This window comes from Hevea brasiliensis, chromosome 9 (assembly GCF_030052815.1).
Source record: "Hevea brasiliensis isolate MT/VB/25A 57/8 chromosome 9, ASM3005281v1, whole genome shotgun sequence".
In the NCBI taxonomy this organism is placed as follows: Eukaryota; Viridiplantae; Streptophyta; class Magnoliopsida; order Malpighiales; family Euphorbiaceae; genus Hevea; species Hevea brasiliensis.
The window spans coordinates 33,926,165-33,944,890 of NC_079501.1; the positions used below are offsets into that span (position 1 = coordinate 33,926,165).

General features: G+C 36.2%; 1 non-coding gene across 1 annotated transcript; it reads left to right on the plus strand.

The window, feature by feature from the left end:
- The first annotated feature begins 4,043 nt into the window (after positions 1-4,043).
- Positions 4,044-4,149, plus strand: LOC131183690 (small nucleolar RNA R71). Its single transcript, XR_009151728.1, has one exon. It is a non-coding gene; the product is annotated as a small nucleolar RNA R71 (small nucleolar RNA).
- The last annotated feature ends 14,577 nt before the right edge of the window (positions 4,150-18,726 follow it).

Here is an 18,726-nt window from a genome sequence, read left to right on the forward strand (position 1 = left end):
TGTGAAGATGTTCTTCTTAAGGAACTTTGTGACCACTCTGGCATCATTGGTTGGCGTGGCTATTGCTTCTACCCATTTTGACACATAATCAATACCAACCAAGATATACTTATTTCCAAAGGAAGAGGGGAATGGGCCCATGAAGTCTATTCCCCACACATAAAATAGCTCTACCTCAAGTATACCGTGCAGTGGTATTTCACTCCTTTTGGAAATGTTACCTGTTCTTTGGCATTGATCGCAAGCTAGCATGAATGATCTCACATCTTTAAACAGATTAGGCAAGTAAAATCCCGTTTGCAAAATTTTAGCTGCTATTTTTGTGGTTCCAAAGTGTCCTCCATATGGTTATGAATGGCAGTGCTAGAGAATGCTCTCTATGTCCTCCTCCGGTATTCATCGTCTTATCATACCATAATTGCATCTCTTGTATAGCAGATGTTCCTCCCATGTGTAGAATCGCACATCGTGCAGAAATTTCTTCCTTTGCTGGTAAGACATGTTGGGTGGCAAAACCCTACATACAAGAAAATTCACAAAATTAACATACCATGGAACTTGGGATAAGGCTAATAGGTAATCATCCGGGAATAAGTCATCTATTGGCAACTCTTCAGCTTCTTCTAAGTCCTCATGTCTCAGCCTTGAGAGATGATCGGCTATCACATTCTTGACCCCCTTCTTTTCCTCAATTTCAAGGTCAAATTCTTGAAGTAATAAGATCCATCGAATCAATCTTGGCTTCGCTTCCTTTTTATTCAAAAGGTATCTGATAGCAGCATGGTCTGTGTATATAATGACTTTTGATCCAAGAAGATAGGATCTGAATTTGTCAATTGCAAACACTATTACTAGGAATTCCTTTTCTGTGGTAGCATAGTTGATTTGTCCATTGTCAAGTGTCCTGCTGGCATAGTAAATGGCATGGAGTTTTCTATCTTTCCTTTGTCCGAGTACTGCTCCCACAGCATAATCACTTATATCGCACATGATTTCGAATGGTAACTCCCAATCAGGTGGTTGCATAATAGTCACTGAGATTAAGGCCTCTTTTATCCTGTTGAAAGAAGCAAGAAAATTTTCATCAAAATCAAAGGAAACATCTTGACTTAATAAATTTGTCAATGGTTTAGCTATTTTGGAAAAATCTTTGATGAATCTTCTGTAAAAGCCTATATGTCCCAAAAAACTTCACACTTCATTGACTGATGTTGGTGGTGACATTTTTTTTATGATCTCAACTTTTCCTTGTCAACTTTAATCCCTCTTTATGATATCAAATGACCAAGGACTATGCCTTCTCTTACCATGAAATGACATTTTTCCTAATTCAGAACCAGGTTCGATTCTTCACATATTTGCAATACTTTGGATAAGTTAGCTAAGCAATCATCAAAAGTAGTTTCATAGACAGAAAAATTAAGCATAAAGACTTCCATGATATTTTCAATGTACTCAGAAAAATAGCCATCATGCATCTTTGAAAGGTAGCAGGGGCATTACAAAGACCAAAAGACATTCTTCTATATGCAAAGGTTCAGTAAGGGCATGTGAATGTGGTATTTTCTTGATCTTCTGGGTGAATAGGAATTTAAAAGAATCCCGAATACCCATCTAGATAACAAAAGTAAGAATGTTTTACTAACCTTTCTAGCATTTGGTCGATGAAAAGGAGAGAAAAATGGTATTTTCTAGTGATACTATTCAATTTCCTATAGTCTATACACATGTGCCAACCAGTGACTAACCTAGTAGGGATCAGTTCATTGTTTGCATTCTGGATGACAGTTGTCCCACCTTTCTTAGGCACTACATGTACTGGACTAACCTATTTACTATCAGAAATTGGGTATATAATACCTGCATCTAATAGTTTCAGAATTTCTTTCTTAACTACTTCTTTCATGTTTGGGTTAAGCCTTCTTTGGTTTTCAATAATGGGTTTACTATTTTTCTCCATGGTTATCCTATGCATGCAAATCGAGGGATTAATCCATTTCATGTCTTTTATTTTATACCCTATAGCCTTGCTATGGGTCCTTTGTACTCTTAGTAATTTTTTCTCTTCTATATTATACGGGCTAGCATTGATAATAATAGGATATTTAGAGTTTAAGTCCAAAAATGCATACCTTAGTGAGGAGGGGAGAGGTTTAAGTTCTACCTATTCAGTGCTGTTCTCTGGCTTGCTTTTAGGTTGTTCCTCCTTTAGCTCCTCCACCTTGAAAGCTTGAGCCAAGGGTAGGGGTGGATGAGCTACTAAATATTGTGTGAAAACTACAATTTCTATGTTTTCATTATTAGCAGTGTGAGTGTGCCGTAAGCATGCTTCAAGAGGATCTTTAGGATACGCTTTACGTGATTCCTCTTTAACTTATTTGTCAACCGTATCAATTTTAAAGCATTCATCAGGTTCAAATTTGTGTTTCATCGTGTTGAACAAGTTGAATTCCACTTCATAATCTCCTACCTTGAGAGTTAGCTGCCCATTTTTGACATATATGATTACTTTGGCGGTTGCCAAGAAAGGTCTTCCCAAGATGATAGGGATTTGAACATCCTCTTCCATTTCGAGGACAACAAAGTCAACTGGAATGAAGAATTTGCCCACCTTGATAGGGATGTTCTCAAGTATGCCCATTGGATATTTAACAGATTGGTCAACCAATTGCTGTGAAATTGTTATGGGTTTCAGTTCTCCGATCTCCAACTTTTGGCATATTGATAGAGGCATTAGACTCACACATGCCCCAAGATCACAGAGGGCCTTGTCTATTTTCTTATCGCCAATGAGACAAGGTATGGAGAAACTTCCTGGATCCTTCAGCTTTGGAGGCAATTTGTTTTACAGTATGGCACTGCATTCCTTTGTTAGAGCAATAGTCTCATAATCCTCCAGCTTTCTTTTCTTTGACAGAATTTCCTTAAGGAATTTGGTATAGGATGGCATCTGAGAAAGTGCTTCGGTGAAGGGAATATTAATGTAGAGTTTCTGTAAAACTTTTAAAAACTTTCCAAACTACTGGTCCAATTTGGCTTTCTACAATCTATGAGGAAAAGGTAGGGGAGGCTGATATGGCTCTGGTAGCTTCTTTTTCTTCCTTGCTTCCTCTTCCTGATCCTTCTTGACTTCTTCCTCTTTCTTCTCTGCTTGGCTTTCAGATTTATCAAAGGTTTCCTCTATTGGTTTTTCCTCTAGTTGTTCTAGAATTCTTCTACTCCTCAATGTAACTGCCTTACAATGCTCCTTTGAGTTCATCTCTAGTTGACTAAGCAGTTTACCAGCAGTTTTGCTTAAAGAACCTACTTGCTAAGCAATTTAATTTTCAAATATCTTGTTGTGAGTAGCAAGTTGGTCCATTCTGGAAGTCAGCTACTTGATTATTTCATTCTGTTGTTATTGAGTTGCCAGGAGGCCTTCCATCATGGATTCCATGGTCATCTTCAATTTAGGCTATTGAGGTTGAAGAGGTGGTGGTGGCTGTGCAAAGTTTTGTCCTCTGTTCTAAAACCTAGGGGATGCTGGTGGTCTGTACCCTTGCTGTTTGTTCATTGGCTGATTCTGCGAGTTGGACCATGAGAAATTAGGGTGATTCTTCCATTCAGGGTTATAAGTATTTGAATATGGGTTGTTGAGCTACCTCTGGTTGAAGTTTTCTCCATTATTCACATAAATCATCTATTCTGTGGAGGATTCGTTGAAGTTGTTACATTCCAAAGTCATATATCCTCCTCCGCAGCTGTCACAGTGTTGGTTGCTTATTCCAACAATATTGGCTTGCATTCTGTCAAGCCTCTTTGTGAGTTGGTCAAATTGAGCATTTATCATGCTTAAGGCATCCACTTCCAAGACCCCTACTACTCTCCTTGTATTTCCTTTTTCATTTGATCACTCGTAGTTGTGATACACAACCCTTTCCAAAAGTTCAAGTGCTTGTGTTACCATTTTCTCCATTAGGTCACCTTCTGCAGCTGACTTTACTGTGCTCCTTGTGGAAGGCAACAGCCCATTATAGAAATTCTGAATTAAGAGCCAATCCTCTATGCCATGGTGTGGACATTCCCTTTGCAGGTCTTTATACCTCTCCCATGCATCATAAAGTGATTCACCTTCCTTTGTCTGAAGGTATTGAGTTCAACTCTCAACTTTACAGTATTTGTAGGTGGGAAATACCTTGCTAGAAAAGCTTATGAGAGGTCTTCCCAAGTGGTGAATGTTCGAGCTAGTTGAGAAAGTAACCACTTCCTCACTTTGTCTCGAAGGGAGAATGGAAATACTCTAAGTCTTATAGCTTGATTAGAGACTCCATTCATCTTAAATGTATCACATAGGGCAAGAAAGCACTAGAGGTGATAATGTGGATCCTCCATTGGTGAACCCCCAAACTGGGTTTATTGAATCATCTGGAGCCATGCTGGTTTCAGTTCAAAATTATTGGCTTCTACTGCGGGTCTTGTAACACTAGGCTAGAATCCTTATATAGATGGAGCTCCGTAGTCCCTCAAGAGTCTTGGCCTGTTGTTGTTGGCCATGATTGGAGTTTCTAGATTTTTTTGATCTTGTTCTTAGTGTCTCCTTTCTCTCCTGATGGCTCTTAGAGTTCTATCTATTTCGAGTTCCAAGTCCAAAACTTCTTTCTCTAGCTTTGTTCTAGTCATGCACCAAACCAAATACCTGAGAGAAAATAAAAGAATTAATTATGTAAATTTAAACAATAATAATAAATGCCTAAATAAGCTAAAGTGCCTATTGCCTAATATTGTTAAAAATAAATTTCCCAATAACGGAGCCAAAAACTTGTTTGCTTGTTTTACAACCACCGCAAGTGTAGGGATCGCTAATAAGTAATAAAGTAGTGAGTGAAGTATTGTTCCCATTAGGAATTTAGTTAGCAAATACCAAGCTACACACCAATTCTGACTGTTTAGGCTAACAAATATAGATGAAGAGTGAGTTAAATCTATTTTGGATGCTGAAAGTAAATTTTGAATTAAATTATTTATAAAAGTAATTCCAGAATTAAGATTTTACACTGCAACCTTACTATAGATTTTGATCTTGTCTATTCATTGGATTGAGAATCATTGCTTTGATGGAAATTAATTCTAAGATATCCTAGGTCTTCTCTCAAGGCACTTAAGGTGTATTTTAATTAACCTAAACCCTACTTTCGTGGTGATTAAATTAATTAAAACCCTTTAACATCTATGATTAATTATGGAACTCCACGAAGGATTTCAGTCTATCTCTAGGTCAGATTTCCTAAGTTTAATATTCTAATTTTCCAACACTAACCTTCACCTTTCAGTTCTTCAATTAGCATCTTTTATCATGTCTAGGTGGGTACCAGCACACAGCATGCGTTAAGAACACAGAATATTAAATCAAAGGTCAAAACTCAAATCCAATAAATAGAAACATAATATTGATCCATAATAAAGATCACAAGTGCTACTCTCCTAATCCCAGAATAAAGGAATTACTCACTCATGGTGAGTTTAACAAACATAATGAAAATAAAATGAAAGAACAAAAAAAGTCTGCTTAAAGAAATAGAACAAAAGAACCTAAGAAAATCTACAGCTCTTGATGCCAGTGCACTATTCTTCTAAACGACTGTGTGAAAATAGTGAAGGTGATATTCTTCACAGCTTTCTGCTGCTTCTATTTATATACAGTGTCTAGGTTAGATTTTTAGAGTCCTAACAGCATTAGAAGTCTTTTTTTCTGTAAAAAATTGAAACTTGAGCCAAATCAGGAAACTGGCTGTCGCGTGATGCACGACCCGTGTGTCACGACACAGCTCAGGGCCATGTAACTTATTGGAGCTTGAATTGTTGCAACTTGTATCGGGACAAGACTTTACACGGACCTCAAGTAGTTACACGGGCCTGATTACATGGCTCATGTACTTTTATACTTCGGGTAAATCTTCAATCCTGGCCCTGCAGAGACTTACACGGGTCTTCATATTTTACACGAGGCATGATACATGGCCCGTGTACTTTAATTCTTCCTTAGCTCTTTGTCTTTCTCCTGACAGTAAGTTACATAGATCTGTGGTTTTGATTAAATGACCTGTGTAAAGTGTATCAGCAACACCTCTCTGTCCTTTGGTCTTTCCAAGCTTTCTTCTTTGCTCCTATGCCTTGGAACTTCTTCGAAACACCTAAAAACATACAGAAAACATAGAATTTAGAGCTTGGCAATGGAATTTATAAAAGTTAATGAAATCAATGATTATGCATGAGATTACTTATCTAAATGCTATGAAACACTATACAATTATACTTAAAAACATCTTTATGATACATGTGTATCAGTTCCTCCCAAGTGTAATCCTTTATGTCATGTAAGAATTTTTTTTTTCTAGTGGTAGGATATATTTGGTGGCAAAACTTTACATACAAGATAATTAACTATATCTGCATATCATGGGGGTTGAGAGATGGATAAGAGGTGCTCATCTAGGAAAGAGTCATCAATAAGTAGGTCCTTGGAAAGATTTCCTTTTTCCTCTTGCTTAAGTCTAGAGAGGTGGTTTGCTACCACATTCTCAGTCCCTTTCTTCTCTTTGATTTCTAGGTCAAACTCCAATAAAAGAGGAATCCACCAAATCAACCTTGGTTTGGCTTCCTTTTTATTCAAGAGGTCTAGGATAGCAGCATGGTCTGTGTATACAATGAATTTGGATCCAACTAAGTAGGATCTGAATTTGTCAATTGCAAACACTACTACTAAAAGTTTCTTCTCTATGGTTGCATAATTGACCTGTGCATCATCAAGTGTTTTACTTGCATAGTAGATAGTATAAACTTTTCTATCCTTCCTTTATTGAAGCACTGCTCCTATTGCATAATCACTTGCATAACACATTACATCAAATAGTAGCTCCCATTTTGGTGGTTGCAATATGGGTGCAAAAATCAAGGCTTCTTTTATCTTGCAAAAAGAGTCAAGGCAACTATCATCAAAGTCGACGGAAACATCTTGATTTAATAAATTTGTTAACGACTTAGTTATTTTTGAGAAATCCTTTATGAATCTTTTATAGAAGCCTGCATGTCCCAAAAAGCTTTGCACTCCTTTAACTGATGTTGGTGGTGGAATCTTTTCTATTATCTTGATTTTTGCCTTGTCCACTTTGAACCCTTTTTTTGACACAGGGTGACTAAGCATTATGCCCTCTCTTATCATATAATGGCATTTTTACCAATTGAGGACTAGGTTTGACTCCTCACATCTTTGTAATACTTAGACAAGTTAACTAGACACTAATCAAAAGTAGTTCCACAAATAGAAAAATCATCCATAAAAACTTCCATAATATTTTCAATAAAATCAGAAAAAATAATTATCATGCATCTTTGAAAAGTGGCTAGGGCATTATAAAGACCAAAAGGCATCCTCCTATAGGCAAAAGTGCTATAGGGACAAGTGAATGTGATCTTTTCTTAGTCTTCTGGGTGAATTGGGATCCCGAATACCCATCCAAGTAACAAAAATAGGAATACTTGGCTAGCCTTTCAAGCATTTGGTCAATAAAGGGAAGAGGAAAATGGTCTTTCTTGGTGGCACTATTTAGTTTCCTGTAATCAATGCACATGCACTGACTAGTGAATGTCCTAATGAGAATCAGCTCATTATTGTCATTTTTTATAATAGTTGTTCTACCTTTTTTAGGCATTACATGCACCGGAATAACCCATCTACTATTAGAAATTGGATGTATTATACTTGTATCTAATAGTTTCAAAATTTCTTTCCTTACTACTTCTTTCATGTTAGGGTTTAATCTCCTTTAATGTTCTATGGTGAGTTTGTTATTCTCTTTCATAGGTATTCTATGCATATAAATGGAAGGGTTAATCCCTTTAACGTTTTCTATGAAGTACCATATCATTTTACTATGGGTCCTTAGTTCCTTTAAAAGTTTTCCTCTTCTAACTCAGTTAGGCTAGCACTTATTATGGCAAGATAATTAAAATCTGAGTCCAGAAATGCAGACCTGAGAGTAGAAGGAAGAGGTTTTAGTTTTACCTGCTTTTTAGCCTCTTGTGGTTCAGCCATGGGTTATGATTCCTTTAACTCCTCCACTTAGAGTGCTTGAGCTAAAGGTAGAGGTGGGCTAACTTCAAATGATTTTGCATAGGCTGTTATTTCCTTATTATCATCATCTACGGTGTTGTTGTGCACAATGCTTGCTTAAAGAGGATCTTCAGGATATCTCTTATAGAATTCCTCTTCCACTAGCTTGTCTATGATATTAACCCTTAAGCACTCATCTGTGTTTGGCTTATCCTTTTTGAAAGCATTTAACAATAACATTTTGGGTATTTATAGGGAATAGAAGCCCTAAAATGGAAGGTCAGGATTCAAGATGGAAAAAGGAAGGGTTGCAATTTAAAAGGACAAAATATGAGGGTCAGGAATTAAAGAGATTGAAAATCAAGGGCATAGATCAACTTAGGACTCCTTTATCCCCTTCTTTCTTTGATCCAAAGGTTGAGAATTGGGCCTTACACTCTAGATCAAGGGTTGAGGTTAAAAAGTACAAATTTTGTCTTTATTACTTTTGATCCAAGGGTCTATGATTTATCCTTGCAAGTATGATCAATACTGAGGATTGAGGCATACCAAAGTGCTTTAACTAGCTCAAATCTGATGGTGAAAACTTGATCTACAAAATTAAGGGCTATGATGCAATAGCAGAGTGGTGTGTTTCTAAAATTTTGCCTTGCCCAACCTTTTTACCCGATCCTTATTTGATCTCTTTGTCCAACCTTATTTGGTTTTCTAATTTGATCTCCTTTTGGTTTCCTCCATCCAATCCCTCTTTATCTAATCTCTTTATTACATTTCCTTATCTGATCTCTCATCATCCAAATCTTCTTCATTTGATCTTTCTTTAACCGATCTCTTTATCTGATCCTATTGTGATTGGCCATGGTTTAAATTTCCCAGAGTTAGGCTTTCTATTAGTTGAGATAGGAAGCACTGGTCTTGTTTGAATTTGAACTTAATTAGGTGACTATCTTGGCTGATTTTTTAATCATCAATCTCCTGTTAAGCTCAGTCTAGGAAATTAGGAAAGCATTGAATGTGTATTTATTTGAGATGTCACCTCAAACTTCATAAATATTAATGTACAAGGCTGTATATAAATTTGAAAGGGATTGTCATTTCACACTTTATGCTTTCTCTCAAATCTCTATTGCGAGTTTTCTTTTAAGCTTCCATTCTTTCGCAACGTGGTTTTATTTTGGCGAACGTATAATCCTCAATTTTTTATTATCGTTTATTATTCTTCTTGTTTCACTGGAAAATGAGCAACGGTGAAATTCAGAAAGTGGCAAGTCTGTCATCAGTTAATGTTTCTTGGATCTTCGACAAGGGGGAGGAGGCAAGAATAAGCGGGCGAAATAAGGTTGAGATGTTAGCTAGACCAGTTTTAAACTAGCTCTCTGGGCTGAGCCAAGAATAGACTCTGAACCCCAGGAAAGAATCTCCCCCAGTGGATAAAGTTATGTCAATTCTGAAGCATATTGAACTGGCATAAATAAGTCAGGAGTTCAACCTCTCGGCCAATGCGCACAAACTCATTAGATGCCACGAGGATCTCTGAGTCGATAACTTTTTCAAGGAGGGAGATTAGATCATTGTATATGAGGAACAACTTAAAGCCAGGCTATGGTTTTCCTTGGAGTAGTTCTATAAGGATGTATTAGGCTATCACCACATCTATATAGCTCAACTACACCTAAACTTATGGCAAACTCTAGTTGCTTACCGGGGTTTGTGCCAAGCTAAAGGTCTAAAGCCTATGGTGAAAGTGTTTACCAAGCTACACCGCCTTGCCAGATGGAAGAATGACTACTGATTCTTCTATGCAAAACCAAATTGTTGGCTCTTTGCCAAACTCCCCTCCTCCTTGAAGAATTGAAAAGATCGGTTCTTCATTCTATGGAGTCGAGATCCCCATGGCTTCGAAGGCATTCCATGGAGTTGGAATTACTAGGCCAAGAGATTCGAGGAAACGATCATCCTTACTCAGGACGAGATGGTAGTGGTCAAGGAGCTAAAGAGCCAGGCAAATACTCATCAGTATCTATGCTCTGATGTCATTGCGGCTGAACTGAAATGGTGGTTGATGAATGTGGTTACCCAAGAAAATGTTTCGTTTCAACTTTTTGATCTTGGGCCTAGAAAGGGTAACTCCCTTGTTTTGGTTCTCTTAATTAGTATAAACTCACTAATGCTTTTTATGTGCAAATATGAAGGGTACCGATGCTGATAAGGTGGCAAAAAAGAGGAAGAGAGAGCTCACTTAGCGGGTTCTCAAGAAAAAGGAAGCAGCTGCTGCTGCTACTAAGGCTGAGGAGCTCGAGGCCCAAAAGAGAGCTCGGGTGAAAAAGGTGAACTCTCAAGCTCTAGCTGAAAATGAACCCACTAATGAGAGATCAGCTTCCCCCCCTGACCAACCTCCGCTTCTACCATCGACCTCTACTGCCTCTGAGGGTGGTTCATGTGGGCAAGCTGGCTCATCTGGACATCCAATCTCTAAGGGTGCCCAAGTGCTAGTGCGATCTTTGGAGAAGAATAGAACCATGAAGGACAACATAGACCTGGCCCAAGTCACTAGTGCAATAATCTATTTTGCGAAAAATAGAGCTTCAATGGCCCCGAAGAGCATCGATGATCTCTTTAACCACTCAATGAGCCTAAGTCTAGAAACCGTAGCCACCCAGCACATGGTGAAAGAGAAGGTGAATTTCTTGAGGCGGGAGATGTCTAAAACAGTCCATGAACTTATCACTTGCAAAGGCTAGTTGACTGCTGCCAATACTAGGGTTGGAGAACTTGAGCAACGGTTAAAGTCTTTCGAGGATGTTATAGCTCGACAGCAAAAGGAAATTGAGGATGCCCAGGCAGGCAGAGTAGCTAACTTGGTCAAATACACTAAAGATTTGAAGGCAAAGGAGGATGAGCTGAAGGCAAAGGAGAATGAAGCTCTCAAGAGAGAAGCTAGGGCTTACATGCAAGCTCATAGTGATCTCCTTACCGAACTACTTAAATGCTATCCTCAGGAAAACTTCTCCTAGCTAGAGAAACTTGCCCCTAGTGTAGAGGCCGAGAGTGAGAGCAAATGGGAGGGGAATAATGTAGATGAGGCTCGAGTTGGGGGAGATTTGCCCGCTGAGTGACTTTTTTGTAATTTTATCCCTTGAATAATAAAACATCTCTTTGAAGATCGATCTTTTAATATTTTCGCTTTCTAACTTTTTAGCATCAGAATTTATTGAGAAAGGATAATCTTAAGACTAGACTTCAATTAAAACCTAAAAACAATTGAAACTATTTTAAGTATATAAAATTGAGCTTTATTAAGATCAGATAGCCAGCATGAAGAAATTGAACTTCCCTTAGATAATCATAAAACTGAAGTTTGACATCAAAAATTATATGAGCATATAAAAAGATTAGAATTCAATTACAGAATTTGGGATAAAATTTAGTTAAGACTTACTAAGCGAACGATTAGAAATGTAATTAAAACTTAAAACTTAAATGATAAAAAAAAACCAAATTGCATTAAACTTCAATTGTTATTTTCACCAAGCCAATTAGAAAGAATTCATTGACCGGGATAAAATATGGTATCTACAAACCTGAACCCTACTTTTATGGCAATCAATCTTAATTAAAACTCTTTAAGCTCTTTGATAAATTATGAAACTCTACAAAGGATTTCAGTCTGTCTCTAGGTTAGATTTCCTAGGCTCAAAATCTTAATTTCTCATACTAATCTTAACCTTTCAGTTTTTCAATTAGTATCTTATATCATCACTAAGTGCGTACTAACATATAGCATTCATTAACAACACAAAATATTGAATTAAAGAACAAAACTCAAATTTATAAAATAAATTTAGTATAGATCCATAACAAAAATTGAAAGTGCTACTATCCTAACCTTAGAATTAAACAAACTACTCACTTATAGTGAGTTTAACAAATATAATGAAATTAAAATGAAAGAACAAAAGACAATCTGAAGAAATAAAACAAAAGAATCCAAAACAAAGATCTGTAGCCTTGAACTTTTGGAACTTTAGCTGAGAGTCTTTCTCCCTGAGCTTTGATGCAAATTCTCTCCAAATTGCTTATAAAACTAGGGTTTGAAAGTAAAGCAAACTCCTCTGCCTGTTTTGGTCTTCTAATATTTATATAAGGTCCTTAAAAGTCATGTTTCAAAGTCTCAAGAGCCTTAGAAGTCTGTTGAATGACTGCAGCAGAATCCAAGTCAAAACAGAAGTCTGTCTGGTGTGAGGTACATGGCCCGTATGGCACTACACGGCCATGAACCGTGTAAGTCTTTGGACAACTTCATGCTTTGTATTTTGGGGAAGACAACAAGTTACATAGGGTTACAGGGCAAACTACATGGCTCGTGTACTGTTGTTTTTTGTGCTCTTATAGATTCTCTTAGCCAAAAGGTTACACAAGTCATGCTTCCGGTCTACACAGCCCTTGTATTATTGTGTAGTATGCCTTCTTGACTTTTCTATCTTCTAGACCTATTCAATCAACTTTTATGCCTTAGATCTTTATTAAATCACCTGAAAAGATGCAGAAAATATGAAATTAAGTAGAGATTATTAAAACTAACAAAAACTAATGAACTTAAGTAAAATTCATGTAATTAACTTCCCAAATGCTATGAAATGTAATGCAAAGGTACCTTAAAATACCTATATGATATAAATATATCCCTTACTACCTACTAACTTCGCTTTTCAGTCTGATAAGACAGTTCAGGTTACGATTACACACCCTCTAACTACTAACTGCTTTTGTTGCATACCACACCTAACTTTTCTCATACTATTAACAAGCTAAAAGGATCTTGTCCCATTGCCCCTTATTCCACCTTGGAAATAGAAAATAGAAAAAGTGTAATCCAGATCCTGTAGCTCTAAGCTTTATGTTCTGGCTCCTAACACTGCATCAACTATGACCTACTCTGAGTTTTGCACTTCTGAATTTTATACCTTGATAAGTGTTCACACTAATGTGGTCCTATTCTAAGCTCTTTATCCTTACTTTTCAGTTTATCTCATTTACCTATCCTAGAATAACACTTTTCCTTCTCTGTATCTTAACACTATTCTTCCTAATCTTATCTTATTCTAGGCCTTTTAGTTTGTTCTTTAGCCAACTCCTTTGATCTTTCCCAGAATCGAACTTTGAATATTTTATTCCTAGCTTCATTCTTCTTCCTGATCTGATAGCTATACTAGATAACTATACCTTTCAGTGACTCTTCCAAGTCATCACACCTTTGTGGTACTTGGGCTTTATTTATGCCACTTGAACTTTATCTTCTGACCACTTTGGCTGGCACTTCCACTGGCATTTGGGTTATGCTGCATCTGTAACCAATTGTCCTAATTCTCATTTCTGCACTTACTCTATCTATTAGTATTCTATGATTTGTCTCTGCTGACTTACTACCTTTAACGTTACCCTGTTTAGAGTATAGTCTTGTCTTGTGCAATAAGAAACAGAGAAGGAACCTAGAGAACAATAGCCATGCATATATGTATGATCTCTGTTCTTGTTGCTAGACTACAGACTACCCTCAACTACTTCAAGGAGGGGATCTATAGGGTTCCCTTCTTCCATTACTACTTATCCAATTGAACTTAAAGTTCTGAGTACCCAACTCCCATCATTAAACAATAAAGAACTACATCTATCCTGATTTAATCAGTTATGATTTCTACAGTGGAGCTTGTACCCTCCCAAGGGTACTTAAGCCAACAACTCTCTATCACACTAAAGTCCTATCTAGAATGCCATTCAATAGGTCACCAACACTGATAGTAATCTTCTATCTCTTCTAAAAAGACATTACCATACTCTACATCACAATTGATTGTAAGAGAGGTACTAACTCTACCACATTGCCTTAATTATATAAGGCTTTCTGCTCTCTTATCATACTATAACCTTTCCAAAAATGTTATTGCATAGGCTATGAAAATTATTCGTAACCTTTGGTCTCTTTTAGGGAGTAAAGTCATACTCTGCACCTTACTGCCATACAAAGGATATACTATTTTAACTAAACTTTAGGTAAAATTTTCCATCGTAATGCCAATACTATTCAAGATCCCATATCAAAGACGAAAAGATCTCACTTAACAGGTGCTATCCTTACATTACAGCCATACTAACCCTTTAATCCCATGACAACTCATGATATGACTCTAACTCATGTTAGGTTAACTGAGTCACTGACTCTATTTACTGCCCAATTATGATCTTTGATACTCTAGCTCAAGGGTTTAAATCGCTAACTAGGAGTTCCAAACTCCTCTGTAGAAATAAATCTCTATTCTAGTATAACTGTATCAAAATAGAGTTGGCTATAAACATCCATTTAGACACAAATGGGGATACACGCAGTTCTATATAATAATCCCATATCAGTGTTGTAATATGTAGCTTACAGTACAAACAATGAAAGTATTGCATAGATTACTGCGGTACGTCCAATAGACTGTCATCTCTAACCCCTTGCACCTTTTTGTACTCCATATGAAAAATCGTGTCCTAAAAAAACACTATACTAAAATCATATGCTTGCCCTGAATGGGCAGTCCACTGATAACCTGCTAATAGGGGTATTTACGCCCTTACTTAAGGTGGCTACACTACCAAAACTTATTCATATATACTCATGCCTTACACTAAACAGGCATGCCACATGTCCCCATTCTGACCAATCGCATCATCTCTTGGGGTACATATCACTATGACAGATATCGATGCATATGCTATTTCAAATTTATATCACTTATACCCCAAGAGAACCAAAACACTGAATAAACTCCCTAACACGCTACCCAAAGAATAAAATTGATACTAGAAGCAAGGAATTACAAAAAGAAAAATTGAAATAGAATCCTATACTTCACATGTGACAACCCTAGGTACACACCTTCCCACGAATCTAAAGCCAAAGCTCTAATACTAATATTTATCATGACATGAGTCTACGGGCTGGACTAGCACTAGAACCTGGATAAGTATAAAGCCTCTGAGACCTATAGTAAGCCTTACTATTTCCAAACCCATAACTAGACCCAAAATTAAGGTCCAACATACATAACAAAATAAGATAAAAAGTTATAAATTAATTTGGGCTAACTCAACCTGATAAATATTAGAAATCCATAGCTAGGGAAGCCCAGCTCAACCTTGATATCCAATATGCATAACAATTTAATACCATCACTATTCACTAATTAATACAATATATTTATATATTAGTGTTATAGCGGAGTTATAATATTTAAATTAGTAGATAAATAAATAAATAAATAAATAATATAATAAAAACTATTAACTAAGAAGCAGCAATACCTGTGGAGAAAAATACAGGGTAGACCCAAAAATAAACTTGCTTCTCCTACATTATGGAAAAAAAATATTTGAACAGGAATGATGACTCAGAGAGTTTAGATATTGATTACAGATGCAATTTCTATAAATACCTAAAACTTATACAATTCTAATATGAAATGCACATCCAACATATATAACAAACAATTCACCCAATATTCACACGAGAAGATAATTTGGAGCTACTCATGCACCCAGTGTATCACATCGATGCATATATATGTAGAAGCTGATTCCCTATACAGCTCTCTCAATCCAAATCTTACTAGTGAGCTCAACTCAAGCTGAACTTTCACTTAAATTTAAGTGCGAGGTCTAACGAGATCAACTCAATACCGTGCCTTACCCCATCTGTCCATATTTTTAAGGATCTGGTTCCAACGAGACTAGCTCAAGCTGCAACTGCTCGTCCAATCCATATCCATTGTATGCCACATATAACATGCACATATGACTCCAAATTATTCTCAAAGCAACAAACACAAGTAATTAACAACAAATAAATATGCAACAACAAAAATGCCCCTAATATAATTTAACTAATTATATGCATAAGTAAATAAATATTTATAAAAAAGAATGCATGAGCATGCCAGATAGATAAATAACATTGAAATTAGAAAAATAATCAACATTTAACTCACAGACTGGTCAACTAGACTGTAGCTGATCTAGCTTGAAGGAAGAAGATGGTGGGCATTGATCACCTATACAGGCACACTGACCTCCATTAAATTATTGACAAAAATAACTATTTTAAATGAAAGAAGCAAGAATTAACCCTAGGTTCTTGTTGAATTTTAGCAAAGTATCTCTTATAATTGGACCTACCTCCTATAAAAAAAACTCAATAAAACGCAACACACAGGGACTCAAGCCCACAACAATAATCATCAATGCCCATCCGGGGTCTACAATAAACTTAATCTAAGTCTAGATCTCTAATATCTAGCTCGAGTTCCTAACTCTTTTAAAGTCTAAAATAATTATCAAAAACCCTCCAAAATTTTTAAATATATTCTTGGGGTCCTTCTCATCATTTTAAAGTCCATACAATTTATTTTTATTATTTTCAGCATACCAGGGATATTTTACAAATTAATCAGCTAGTTTAGAATTAGGTAAAACTGCACAGGTTGAGTTCTGGTTTACCTTTATAAATTATGCTACTTGGAACACATTCGGAAAATTAGAAAATGCTGTGATCAATTGTAATATTGACAATGTTTTGAGACGTATCGCTGGGCATCCAGATCAAGTTGGAAACTCGATCTCGAGTGCTGGTGAGCTATCATCGATCTAAGTGCATATCCGGAATGCTCATGAGCTGTTAGTGATGAATTTGCTGACAGTTTATCAAAACTCTGCTCTGATCACCCGATATCAGCCGATTTAGTTTAGGTTGTCCGATGAGCATCTTCTCCGTTTGATCTCCAACCAAGGCGTAATTGATGTCAAAATGAAGTTTGAGGAGCGTAGATCATAACCCCTAGGTTCGATCGTACAAACCGATCGCCGATTAGCCAGGATCTGGTTGAAAAGTCACAAAAACCCAAAATTTCTCTCCCTTTGATCTCACTCATCAAGCTACCAGATATTACAAAATTGGTCCCAAAAGAAAGCTCACATAATAAGCTTTACAACACCACCAAAAAGTCTTGATTGGACTTCAGATGAAGCCAAAATCGAGCTCAAGGCCCTCCCCCCTACACGCACGTTGAAGAAGAAAAACCCACTATTTGCGCCATTGCTAGCGCTGCTCCAGCCGGTAGAAAGCTTGCCAACGTCGCCTGGGTGATGGGCCTCCTCGTCGGCCGTCATTTATGGCTGGGGACTCACCGGGCATAAGAAAAAGAGAGGGAGGAGCAAGGTGACGAGAGAGAGGGAGAAGAATTGTTGGTTGTTCTTTTTTTTTCTTTAACTTTAATTTCTTATAACTCCCTATAATTTTCTGTTTTCTTCAAGCAAGACCAAAACATTTAATACATTCAAATTAAATTTTAATTTTAATAATAATACTAATAATAATTTTAGAAATTATAAAAAAAAATATTAAAACACTAAAATTGAATCAATAAGATAATATATTTTATTAAAATATTATTTTGAATTTAAGAAAAAAATAGTTTTTTTTTTTTAATTCAGGATGTTACAGGTTCGAAGTCCCTAGAAACCGCGTATAACCCTAATAATGATTGGATGGAAAAATGAGGGGAAAATGCTTATGGGAATATGAGGAAGGAGTGAATGGGCGTTTGACTTTGAGGAGGTGAGTTAGAATGCAAAAACAATGAGAAGAACTAAAAAAGGCATGAAGAAGGAAAATGCAAACAAAAAGATTTTATAAAGGAGAACATAAAACGACGCAGCACAGATGAAAAATATATTTGATTTTGACGTAATTAACCAAGTTTAAAAAATCAATATTTTTAAATGATAAATGAAGCCAAACTCATCAATTGAAAAACTGAACAAAAAAATCAAACTAAATTTATTCAATTTTATTTTTCTATTAAAATCGATGAATGCTTAACCAAATTCACAAAAAAATCCTTGCTTCATCCCATAACTCATATATAAATTCACAAAATTCCTAACAAAGCCTTAACTTTTTAGTCCTAAATTTAGCAACTTAAGAACACACCAAATGAAAATTATAATATCATTGACATTCTATTTTGGGTTAATTCAACGAGTAAGAACCTGTTAACTAGAAAAAAAAAATTAGTAGAATTATAAGAAATGTAAAATTCATTTGAAAAGACAGAAAAATTATTATTTTCTTTATAAATTCTTTTCCATGAGAAAAGGAAAGGAATTTATTTTCCATATTTTGATGGAAAGAAAAGTGAAAAGAAAAAATTGTTATACTTTTACTATAATATCCATATTAAATAATGCAATCATCAGAGAAAATAAGGGCATAAAAGGAAAATAAAAAATTTAACATTGTTTTCCACTCTTTCTGCTTAATTTAGATGGAAAACAAAATGGCTTCCACATCATTTTCCTCTTTCTTTTTCTCACTATATAATAGGGCTTAAGTATCTCTTTTTCTCTTTTTTTTTTTCGAATTTCTTTGTTTCTGAGACTCAAGGTCTCCTTCTCTGTTGAAGTTCATCAACTATCCCCTGCTCCTTCTAGGCAGAATCCTCACCTAGCTGTGGGTCTCATTTCCTCCCCCGAGCAAGGCTGTAAATATTTTTAAGTTGCTTTTGGTTGTATGCATGTATGGTTTTAATGGTGAGGGCCTT